This window comes from Dipteris shenzhenensis, chromosome 10 (assembly GCF_047967505.1).
Source record: "Dipteris shenzhenensis isolate YYH24624 ecotype China chromosome 10, Dip_SZ_1.0, whole genome shotgun sequence".
Classification (NCBI taxonomy): domain Eukaryota; kingdom Viridiplantae; phylum Streptophyta; class Polypodiopsida; order Gleicheniales; family Dipteridaceae; genus Dipteris; species Dipteris shenzhenensis.
The window spans coordinates 15,107,657-15,118,981 of record NC_141605.1 but is presented as its reverse complement, the minus strand read 5'-3'; positions in this window follow the sequence as shown (position 1 = coordinate 15,118,981).

Here is an 11,325-nt window from a genome sequence, read left to right as displayed (position 1 = left end):
CAACTCTATCGACGAGCAAAGCAACACCACTCTTAGGAAGGACGGGCAAAGCTCCAGCTATGCTACAACAAAGCTGCACGAATCGGACGAAAGAGAGCATCGGAATCAACATCATCGATGAAATCTCCGATAGATTCCGGTGCCCCAGCAATTGACACGTGGAGGATAACACACACACCTTTTTTTTGACATGTGGCACTCTATCTGCCACATCAGCAAGTGCCATGTCAGCCTTATCTGACACATCACTCAAGCCATGTCAACAGCCCCGTGAGGCTACCACATCACCCTTACCAGCTCAGCTGCCATGTCACCTTGCCAGCTCATTAGCCACATCAGTAGTCCACATCATCAGAGACATGTCACCTGCCACATTACCTACCATGTCAGCATTGCCATGTCAACATAGCCACATAATCTACCATGTCATCAGTGCCACATCATCATTACCACATCACCATTGCCACATTTGTTGACCTCATCATTTGTGCCACCTCAGCTGTCTCAGCACTGACCTCTGCAGGCACACACAGTGCTCCACAATCACTTCATGTGACCACTCTTGCCACCTCAGCACAGGCTCCATTGGCACACCTCTTGCTAGGTATACTGCCACATCATCATTGCATGTGACCCACAGTGACACATCATCATTGAGCACCATTTGCACTCCTTTTGCCCCTCCACCTAGATTAAGTCGTATCTCTTGATCTAGGAAGAATTTGAGGGTGCTCCAAAAAGCAAAGTCACTCAATCTTTTGTGCTCTACACGCTCGTTATATCAGTTCACATTTTGGCACAAGTTACACTCACATTTGAGCCTCGCTGACAAAACTACCTCCTTCATGCACATTTGCCTCTACATTGATGCATCTGACCCAACACTTAAAAAGAACAAAAGAAAAGGAATTATTTGTTGTTCTTTCATCGATCGACAATTGGTATAGATCTAGATCAATTCCTATGGCTATGTTTGCTTCACCCCTGGCTCCATGTTGGATTACTGGGTCTTGTGGCTCATCTCGCAGCATAGGTTTGTCTAATGACTAGAACTTTGATTTTGGGGAAAGTGAATCTATGCCAGTCGGCACGATGCATTGACATCATTCTTGATAGGTTGAAAAGGGGAAATCTTGTGTCTTTGAATGGGTATCATAGCTTGTAGTATCAAGCGCTGCCACCTGTATTCATCATTTGTTGCATTCAAATCGAGGCTTACATGGGAAGCAATCATTCTTTCAGAAAATGAGTGTATGGGTGAGTTAAACCTGGTGAACATTTACTTGTGTAATCTACACTCGTGTAAAACCCGTGGCTTGCCATGGACAAAAGCCATGAGAATGACAACAGAATGACAGTCACAAAAGTGACAAAATTCCAAGACTCAGGGCTATTCAAGAACAGCAGCTTACTGAACATATCACTCGACAGAACGTCTCGACTCCTTGCAGTGAACATACTTTTTGGATGAAACTGCAATGCAATAATTTTTCTAGCAACATATGGGTATTGATCCAACATCAAGATCACACGTTGCTTAGGGATTAGATCCTGCAGAAGCTTGTAGGCCTGCAAAAGTAGAAACAAAACAAATAAGGTGTAGGAAGAAGGGCACACGTTACGTACCTTTATGAAGAATTCAAAGCCCTTACCTGCTCCTTTGTATTTACATGCCTACTCAGAAATGTCATTTGCTCCACTGAGTTCATTCGAAACCTCGTGCAGCACCATAGGAACACTATTGTCCTTTTTGCTAAATTCTATTTGACAAACTCTGCCACAGAACTTCTCAAACAAGTGTTTATGGAAACACAATACCATAAACACCGATCTGCTTTCAGCACATTCCACTTCCTCATATTCCTAATCTACTAAAATACAAATAACATGATCTAGCTGATTTGGACAAAGGGTTCAACATAGTATCACAAATAAAGTCTTCTGATTTGGACAAAGGGTTCAACACAGTATCACAAATATAGTCTTCTAGGCAGTGATTGAGCTTCTCCCTGCTCTTGCTATGCACCCCGCTCTCCACCATCGCCAAGCCCCCCCACCACACCTCTATCTCTCCTTGTGCCCATGCCCTCTCGTGCTCCTCCATCAGGCCCCTGGACTCTTCTGTGGTTGTGCATGGGATTTGCTGCTGTGTGCAGAACTGTAGGGTATCTGTAGAGTTTGACATGAAAGATCTTGGACTTATGCACTATTGTCTTGGAATTGAGTTTTAGAGAGACTCAGACAACACCTTCATGAGCCAACAAAAGTATAAGGATAGTTTGCTAAAGAAGTTTCATAGATTGCAGTAGCCACTCCTATGGAACAGAGTTTGAAACTGACTAAAGATCTAAATAACCTACAATCAATGATAGGTACTATCGGAAACTCATCAAATCACTTACATATCTGCCTATCATAAGGCTAGATATTTGTTATTTAATAATCTCACTTGCACCATTTATGGCAAATCCAAACAGTCTCATTGAGACCAAGAGATCCACACAAGAAAATGTACATTTCCTTGGTAAAGGTTCTATATCATGGTTGTCAAACAAACAGCCAATAGAAGTAGATTATAGGCCACTCACAACAGGTGCATATGAGGCTATATGGTTCAGAAGACTATTGTCAAAAAAAGATTACTTTGATGAATGAAAGCCAACAATAATATACAGTGATAATCAATCGGCTGAAGCACTAGGCAAGAATCCAATATATCACTTCAAGATAAAGCACATTGCTTTAGAGAGCACTTCATCAGAGAAAGAGTGTTACTTGGTGATGTCACATTGCAACATTGTGACATCAAAGAAAATGTTGCAAATATCTCATTCCCATTAAAGGGGTGTGACAGAATGTAATGTTTCAATTGCCCATAATCATCATCTTGAGGGAAGTCTTACTTCGTGATGTTGATCTTGAGGGAAGGTATTGAGGAACCATCTCAACATCATGTGTTATCATATGTGCATAGCACACTAACACATAGAGTGCTAAAAAGGAAAGGGTTGGAAACCCTAAACCTCACCCTAAAGGGGTTTGTACATATTCCTTCTTCTAAACTAAATCTAGTGTATAGTTAGCCATTTGTGGTGTGCTCTCTAGCTATTCCCTCTCTCCTCATCTCCACTCTTCTCCTCTCCTCTCTCCATATTTGTTCATTTCCATAGTTTCTCTTTATTATATGTATTATTTAGTGGAGAGAATAAAATTTACCAAATAGTCAATGGATTCATATCCAACCAAATGTATGATTCCATGGTTTCTCTTTATTATATGGGTTATTTGATGGAGAGTCTCAACTCTAAAAGATAGTTAATGGACCCGTATTCAACCAAATGTATGATTCCCCATCGATCCACACCTCTATCAGAGTGAATAGGGGTTGAATTCACATTAGATGGGGGATAAGAGTCATAACTCATCATTCAGAGGGGAACAAGCATAAGTTGGGTTTAATTACCTCGAATCTCACTCCCAGTATGTTCATCCATAATGCTCCATACTAATCCTAGAAGCCTCTTCCAATCCTTTTTTTTTTTGGGTGGGGGAGGGATCACAATCTCAATCTCAATCACAGTTAGAGGTATGTATCACAATCTCAATCTCAATCACAATTAGAGGTAGGTATCACAATCTCAATCTTAACTAGAATCTCAAAATCTATTCTTGGATCCTCAATCTCAATCTCGATTTTGGTTATTTTGAAGTCCCTCAAAATTCATGCATGTAGAGCTATTGACCTTGCCTCCCTTCTTTGCCTTTTTGGTCAAGCACTCACCTTGGCCCCCCTTCTCTTAGATGTTCTTGTTGCTCCACCTCCCAATGTCTTGCCTTGTGCAAAGTTTCATTACCGACGACCAGCTACTGTTACACCTTGGCTACAACAACTTTCAATTGCTTTATCATTGGAACAATGGATTAACGGGTGGTGATATCACAACCTTGGCAAATTGCTCTGCTTTGGAGGACTTAAGCTCATTTTTGGCATTTCTTCACTATATGTGTACTAGCTCAATGGAGGGATTCCTCCACCATAGATTCGCAAGCTTTGAAGCTTCTATACCTTAAGTGTTAAAGGCTTGTATACCTTAAATAGATAGAATATATGGAAGATAGATGCCATATGTTCCATGTTCCATGTTCACATGTTCTTCCACATCTGTAAGATTTCTAGCTTTGTTGCCATCTAGTGTTGTGTCGATGACCTCACCTTCAGCGAAAAGGTCAAATCTTACTATGGCCTTATATTAGCTTCTATATAAAATTTAGATTTTTTGCCAAAATTTAGAAGCGAAGATTCTCTAAATTTTAGGCCTTCTAAGAAGGTTTGGACCTTGGAGGGAAAAAAATGGCCCCTACCCCTGCCAATTTTGCCTGCTACCATCATGTCATGTCACAGTTCTCATTAGTCTTACTGCAACACTATTGACAGTGCCATGTGTTGGCATAGTTATTCTACCATGTATTGGTGCTGTGAACTTGTTTCCCACCATACTTCATTGACTGTGCCTTGGGTGATGGGTCAGTCTACTCTGCAAACTGGGATTGTCTTAGAGTTGGGACTGGCTCTACATCTGTGGCCAATTAGTCTAGTTTTCTCTGCTTGGTACCTCTAGCTTACATGCAGTTTGTTAAGTTGTCGCACAATGTAGTACTGCAGTCTACTAACTTGAGTGCTCTTTGTGCCGCCGCGCCCTCTTTGCTAGCTCTAAGCTATCATGCATCGAATCTACCTACACAGTGCCATGTGGCATGTTGCAAGTGCTTCGTGATGCTCCTTTGAAACACATGGCATCATAGTAGCTCCCCCTACACTTTCACAATCACCCAGCCCCACAAGATGCTACAGCTCAGTGCACAACTACAACCAATATATCTCCAACAACAGTAGCAACTAGAGGCTGAGGCAAGATCAGCGCCAAAGCCTGAGGCTACATCAGCACCAGCACCGCCCATTGACGCCATGCTAGTCCATGAGCCATAAGGGGAGCTAGTGCCAAATCCACAGTATGACTATTGTACCCAAGTGACTAAAATACAATTGGAACAACCCCCCATAAGTACCACAGAATCATGAGGATGGCTACATGGGCACCACTAGTATGAGTAGTATCGATAGTCCTCATCACCGTCTGTCATTCTCCAACATCAAGCTAGCCAAATGATTCAAATGTCTGAAATATTCATTGGCTTGCTGGCCAAGGAAGAATATGCAAGAGAATTGGACAAACAGACTGCAACAAAAATCGAAGAACAATTCTAGGCAATCGCCATAGAGGTCAAGGCACTTCGGGCACAAATAGCTGAGAAGGAGGTAGAAGAAGTGCGCATGAACCAAGCACTCCAAGCTTAAGAGAAGGCAGTGAGGGATGCCTCCAACCTCCAACCAAAGCCAAACATAGCTGACAAGAGCAGTACAAGAAACGGCAATCCTACAGACATACTATAACTCCTTGACCTCCGCACATGCTCAGCAGATGGAGGTAGTGGCACAAGCTCAACTCACTCAAATTCAGAAAGAAGAAGAGCTCCAAGATTGCAAAGACAAGCTTGAAGACATGAAACATTCTTTGGCAGTACGTGCCTTCAGCATTGATGAGCTTATAAGGTAATGCAGGATCTTGAAGGACCAACTTGCTACCGCTAAAGAGGCCAGCACTTCACAAGCACAAGTCTTGGACCAATGGTCCAATACCACTAAAGACATTCCCCAACATGCGAAGGTCACCTTGTAAATGAGATAGATTAAGGAGGCATATACATCCATCTACTATATATACAAAGAAAAAATGGATGAGATGCACTCCCAAAAGATAATCATCTCCAAGCTTGAACTCCAATTACTAGTGCACAACAATGAGGCAATGGAAGTAAACACCAATGAAGCCCCACTACAATGCACAACGGTGGTGTACCAAGAGCTTGTGGTTGCTCTACAAGTGGAAGATCACCTCAATGCATCCAATGGAAGCAACTCCAAATTAGGATCATATCCGCTCAGCCAACAATCAAATGGGAACGTTCCATAGGGACCAAAACTCTACACATAATTTGCCGACTTGTCCGAAGATGAGAAAAATATCTTCTGCCTGTCTACACATGCCGAGTTTATAGCACTCAAGATGGATGCTTTCATTGCATATGTATCCTCATGGGTAGTCCTCCCCTCCGGGTTAGTGTTGATTTGTTTCCATTGCTACAAAGGCCATTACTATTATTTTCAAGGCATGACATAACCGACATTCCACTCATGCAACTGATGATCCCATCGCACTAGCAAAAAGACGTGTCGGAAGATGACACATCCAACCTCCCATATCTAACCATTCTCTCTGCCAATCTCATAACCTCACTTACCATTTCTACTACCACCTTCTTCACCTTCCCCAAGCTCCATCCTAACATCTATTCCCTCCATCGTCTCTTTGCTCATGCCTCTCACCATTCTCAACTAACAAAACAGTCACAAACTTACGAACCCCTCACACCCGGCTTCTTCCCTTCCCTTGCTAATCCTACCCTCGAGGATTACCAAGCTACTCAAACCATTTGCCTAGTTCTTCCCCCCCTCCCCTTTGCTCCCCATTCCACAACTAATACTCTTCCATATTTCTCCCCCATGTCCCCAGATTCTCTCCCTGCCCCATCATAAGCTCCGACACTACTTGTGCTGCCATCAGTAGAAAATGATACAGTATTTGATTTTAAGTATCAGGATCTAGATAATCCAATTCGTACTCCCATGCCAAGTTCCAATGATGGGTATGATTTTGATGAGATACCACTTCCCAGTAACCCCTGACAAAATATGAAGAGGGGAATGCTGAAGACATGTATTCAGCTCCTCTATTTGATCTCATGACCTTGATCTTTCTATCTATCTGGTTTTCTACCATGGCTTTGAATTCTTGAAATCTGGAAAACACTTCAGATTTCTTTTTCAGAAAGTAGACCCAACAATATCTGCTATAGTTGTCGATGAAAGTCAAGTAGTAAAGTCAACCATTGTTGATGGGCATAACCCCATAAATCTGTATGTATCAAATCAAGAATACCTCGTGCACGAGAGGTATTTCTGCCAAAGTTGGTTCGCTTTTGTTTGCTGAAGCAGCATGCTTCGCAAACCTTTCAAAGAAACTGTAGCTTTGGGATCCCAATTGCCATATTCTGATTCCAGAGATCTAACAAGTACTTGAAGTTGACATGACCATATCTCTTGTGCCATTTTGCAGATAGTGGCATCTGTTGCGGTTGAGTTGACATGGCATGCTTATCTGGTACTGTAGCTAGCATTCTGTATAAGCGTCCTTCCTTGACACCTTTTGCTACTAGCTAACATCTTTTGGATTTGTCTCTGATAGTGCATTCATCACCGTCAAAGATGACTCTTTAGTTGTGTTCTGTCATTTGACCAACTGACAAGAGGTTCTTGCTGAGCTTTGGAACATAGAGCACATCTTTCACCAATCCTTTTGTACCAGTGAAATTGTTCATAGGGATAACACCTGTCCCTTGAACTGGATTCGGTGTATTGTCTGCTGTGCAGATGACATTCTTCTGACCTTCTATTGGCTTCATTTTTGTGAACCATTCCTGATGATTTATCATGTGAGATGATGCACCGCTATCGATGTACCAAGTATCCTATTCCACTTGGTCAACTTGATAGCTGAAATCCTCTTTGGGATTGAAATCAGTATATCTGGGTACACTGTATCAGTCTGATCCATTTCCTCGCTTGTAAGAAACATATTTCTATGTTCATTTGCAAAATGACTATGACTAGAATGTTGACCACAATGATTTCCTCTACCTCGAGAATTGACTACTGCTTCTCGCGGCAATCTCTTTCATAGTGTCCAAACTTGTGACAATAGTTGCACTGGTTGTTTGACACATCGGTGGATGCATTCCCTCATCCTTGAAATCTTCCTCAGTTGGAATGATTTCCTCTTTGCTGATTCTGATGTTGCTGAGGATGATGCTGATGCTGACTTCGATTTTGTTATTGATAATGACCACATTTCTGATATGATCTACCTCTACCTCTACCTCTGCCTCTGCTTCTGTTTGAAGCTGTGAATGCCTGATCATTAGAATGACCTTTTTGTGCTTGAATAGCCTGAGTTCTGAGTTCTTCACCAAGTAGGACTGATTAAAGTTCTTCCAGTGTCAGAATTTGCCGTTGGATGGCAATACTCTGGACTAGATTCTCGTATCCCTCTCCTAGTCCATTCAGAATGACTTGAACCATTTCTGCGGGGTTCATAGTCTCTCCTCCTGCTGCAAGTTGATTGTTGTAGTCTTTTATGCGGAATACATAAGCATGACCAGTTTCATTGCTGTTGCAGAAACTCTAGTTGATTTGGTTTTTCAGGGTGAGAATCTTGGATGTGTTCTTGGACTCATAGAGAGCTGCAAACATATCCCATGCTTCTTTTGATGTCTTGATTGTGTTGAACTGTCCTAGCATGACATCTTGCACATTCTGCTTGATCAGATGATAGGCATACTTGTCTTTGTTATCCCATTCTACCTGAGCTCGGGCAATGGCAGGATCTGCTACTGGTGTGAAAACTGTTTGTGTAGCTATAGATCCCATTACTGATGCTATGACAACAGATGGAGTAGAGCTACTGGTGGCTGGATCATCCAATGGTCTAGGTATAGACCCATTGACATACTCCCATTTGTCTTGAAGTACAAGAATGGTCTCCATTCGGTATTTCCATGTACCATAATTGGAGTTGTCTAACTTAGCAGATGCCTCCAGATTGAGGTTGCTAGTCGTAGACATGGTGCAAGAAATGTACTCAAAAGTGTCGTGAAAATCTCTGTATGAATCAACTGCAAATACTCTGACTATGCCAAGTGAAATCTCTGAACCATCGGTGCAGATAGAACTGCAATATATAAAATCTGATCTGTATTACAAGGCTTGTGGCAATGATGCCGGGAATAGCCAAGAGGCTTTACAAGGCTGAAATGATGTGCACGATGCCGTGAGATAGCCGAATAGGCTTTACAATGGTGGCATGTGTGTATGAAATCTATTAGATATCGATGCTCCACTCTCGTGTAACTATGCGGGAACCAGCTAACTCTACTTGTAAGCCCCGCATATGAGGAGAAGGCATTTAAGTAGCTCAGTTATCCAGTAGGTCCTAGTTTGGACACTAGATGGGGGCCATGTGTGGCCTGATGGCTGGACGGAGTTGGCACACTGCCAACTAGGCTGCATGCAAGTGTGGGAAGGCATCCTATGACTGACCGCACTGAGAGTAGATAGAGCATTTCCCAAGGAAGCCCACTCTCGAGTTGCAGGGCCCGTTTGGAGTCCTAGATGATCCTGGATGGCTGTGGGCCGAACAGCGACCATAGGTCAATTGCTCTATTTTAGGCCACGGTTCTATCATGTGGTCGGTGGCTTATTTCGGGACCGACCCCCAGTCGACCATTTTGGGCAGATTGGGTCGGTCACCCAATTGGGTCCAATCGACTACGACTAGTGGCTATATAAGAGCAAGCCCGTGAAGCCCATTTCATCACTGGCTACAACAACCCTGATTCCTTAGCATCTAGCCTCCGTCCTCTACTGTTTCCAGATCGCCATCGAAGCTTCTTTCATAGGAGCGCATGGCTGGGAGGCAGCGCCATCTATTGTATTAGTTCTACAGAAATCAAAATTTTGATTCTCCATACTATCTGCTTTTCTCTCTTGCATATGAGATCCTCTTATCTATTGAGCATAGATGTTGTATTGTTTTCTTACATGGTATCAAAGCTTGGACTCTAGCAAGAAGATTTGGTAGTGTGTTTCTATTTGCGAGCAGATTGTGAGAGATGGCCCAGCCCGCAAGACTGCGAATCCCACCATTCGGTGAAAGCAGAAAGTTGGACAGCTCTAACTATCCACTCTGGAAGTTCAAGATGAAGACCATCCTAAGCACATACGAGCTTTGGGATATTGCTACTGGGGTGGACGTGAGGCCGGTTGCGAGACCGGATCTAGCCAATGCAGGACAACAGATAGTACCAACTGCGGATGAGATTCTCGCATGGACAAGAAGAAATGCAGATGCATTGTGTTCTATTGTCTGCAGTGTTAGTGATTCCGTCATGGCATTAATTCAACATGTCACCACAGCGGAGGAGGCATGGATGGTCGTGAAAAATCAGTATGAGACCATGAATCAGATGCGGATTCAGAATCTGGAGACTCAACTCGTGAATGAGAAATTGTCTGAGTCTGAAGCGGTAGAGAAGTTCATCACTAGGGTGAAGAATATGTGCGATCAGATGACTGCGATTGGCATCACCATCACCAATGAGAATCTAGCACGAAGGTGCATACAGATTCTCCAACCAAAGTACGATGGTCTTGTTACAGCACTGAATACGCAGAATAGAAATCCACCCCTCAACTTTGAGGATTTCAGTGCGATGCTTCTGGAGGAGGAGATGCATAAAAAGATGAGGACTAGAGAAGATTCGGCTTTCTATGCTGGATCAAAGAAAGGTAAGGGTAAGGACTCTGGTAACCCATCTTCTTCTGATGATAAAAAGAGAAAGAAGAAGATCAAGTACTTCTATTGCAACAAGGCAGGGCACAAGCAGAATGAGTGCCGAAAGAAGATTGCAGATGAGAAGAACGGAGTAAAGAAAGAGTCCAGCAACAGTGCGCAGGCAATACCAGTAGAGTTGTTTGTAGCAATTGAGGAGATTTGCATGGAGGCAGTTCATGTACCTATGGATGAACCTTGGATTATTGATAGTGGTGCATCGTGCCACATGACCAGCTAGAAGGATTGGTATACCTCTCTACAGCCGGTAGGGAATGACATCCTGGTAGCAATCGACAATGATGCAAAATGTCCAGCAAAAGGAAAAGGTACGATTGCTCTCAAGCCAGATGGAGTTGTTAAATAGTTGTCCGATGTTCTTTATGTGCCAGATATCAAGAGGAACTTCTTGTCCATTTCTGCGATCACGGATCGGGACCTCAAAGTTCAATTCGATTACACAGATTCTCAATCTTCAAGGAAAGGTCATCGGTAAAGGTACACATCGCAACAACATCTACAAACTCTCGGATTTCAGTGCTCGAGCTGATGTGAAGAACACTAAGCTGTGGCGTGAGAGGTTTGGTCATCTAAACCTTAGTTCTTTGAAGGAGATGCATAAAAGTGGAATGATTGCAGGCCTACCACAAATTTTTGATCTACTGGATGTATGTGAAGCTTGCATAATGGGCAAGCAGGATCGGCAGCCCTTTCCTAAAGAGGCCAGTAGGGCAAAGGCTCCTCTAGAGCTCATTCACAC